Below are 1,534 nucleotides of genomic sequence, written 5' to 3'. Positions count from 1 at the left end.
GCGGGTTGCCTGCCTCTAACGGTAGCTTATTGCTGCCCACTGCAGCCCCACTGCAGCCTACACCATGGCCAGAGACTCTTGGCAGCCCAGCTCCAGGTGGAGCTGTTGTTCTCCATCTTAGCTATAGAGGGCGCAGCGTCATTGATCCATGTGGGATCCGAACTTGGGCTCTGCTACTCATAGCTCGGGCTCCCAAGCCAACTCTTAACCAACGTGCCACTCGGCCGACCCAGAAGCATATACTTCTGAAGGTGCAAGATACTATATAAACTATACTGAAAGAAAAGTGACCTATAAACATCCAGCCACAGGCCAGCCATCACAGGATACTTGTATTTTTGTAGTGAGTGAGCAGACATCTGAAGAAAAGAAGGAACAACCTCTAAATATGATAGATGAAGCTTCTGACGACAACGGGGCTTCAGATTACGCACAGCATCCAGTGAGGCCTGTAGGCAGAACTTCATGGCTTCAAAAAAAGTTTATAATTTAGGAAAGAGATCAAACTCAATTAAAAGGGAGCCCAATACCCCTGTGATCAGACGAGGTTGGCTTTATGAGCAGGACACTACTGGCATGAAGCTCTGGAAGACACGCCGCTTCGTGCTTTCTGAGCTTTGTCCCTTTTATTATAGAGATGAGAAAGAAGAGGGTATCTTGGGAAGCATACTATTATCTGGTTTTCAGATAGCTATGCTTACCTCTGACGATCACATTAATTGCAAATATGCTTTTAAGGCAGCCCATCCAAACATGCGAACCTATTGCTTCTGCACTGATACAGGAGAGGAGATGGAGTTATAGATGAAAGCCATGTGAGATGCTGCCCTGGTACAGAAAGAACCTGTGAAGAGAGTGGACAAGATTACATCTGAAAAATGCACCAGCTAAAGAAATCAATAACTTTCCCAACCATAGAGTGCTAATTAAACCAAAGGCCCAAAATAACCAGAAAAACAAGGAAATAAGCAAACATGAAGAAAAAAAGGCATTAGAAGCTGAAAAACATAGATTTCAAAAGGATGGTCAAGATAGACCTCTAACAAAAATTAACAGTGTAAAGCTGAATTCTCTGCTATTTGAATATGGGAGTGGGTCAACATGACAAGCTCAGACGACATTACAGGCCAGTCAATGTGAATAGTTCAGAGAACAAAATAGTAAATGTTAGCCTGACAGACCTTAGAGTGGAACTTGCCCAAATACAGGGTCCTCACACACGGTGGCTGATCGAGTCACACAGAGAACCAATGCAATGCAACAATTGGAACAGTGGATTAAAATCCAAGAGAGGGGTCACAAAGAAGAAACCAAGAGAGTAATTTCTTACCAAATATTACCAAGAATATACCAATGGCTCAGATTACGGCCCGCTATCCTGAAGGTTATATTGGGTCTTCAGAAAAGTCATGACTCATGTTTGCAACATATGGCACTGGTTCATTTTTGGAAGTACTAGAGTCATTCACAGCTATGTTATTGCTATGTCATTTGACAGCTGACAGTTCTAGCTTCATTCTAAAAAAAAATTGAG

At 42.9% G+C, this 1,534-nt stretch overlaps 1 pseudogene; it reads left to right on the top strand.

Annotated features, from left to right (window-relative positions):
- LOC109392409 (pleckstrin homology domain-containing family A member 5-like) overlaps positions 1-1,534 on the top strand; it is a 40,239-nt pseudogene that overhangs the window by 1,516 nt on the left and 37,189 nt on the right.

Source organism: Hipposideros armiger, unplaced genomic scaffold (genome assembly GCF_001890085.2).
Source record: "Hipposideros armiger isolate ML-2016 unplaced genomic scaffold, ASM189008v1 scaffold_331, whole genome shotgun sequence".
Classification (NCBI taxonomy): domain Eukaryota; kingdom Metazoa; phylum Chordata; class Mammalia; order Chiroptera; family Hipposideridae; genus Hipposideros; species Hipposideros armiger.
The sequence above is the reverse complement of the archived record's forward strand: the minus strand, read 5'-3'. Positions and strand labels throughout refer to the sequence as shown.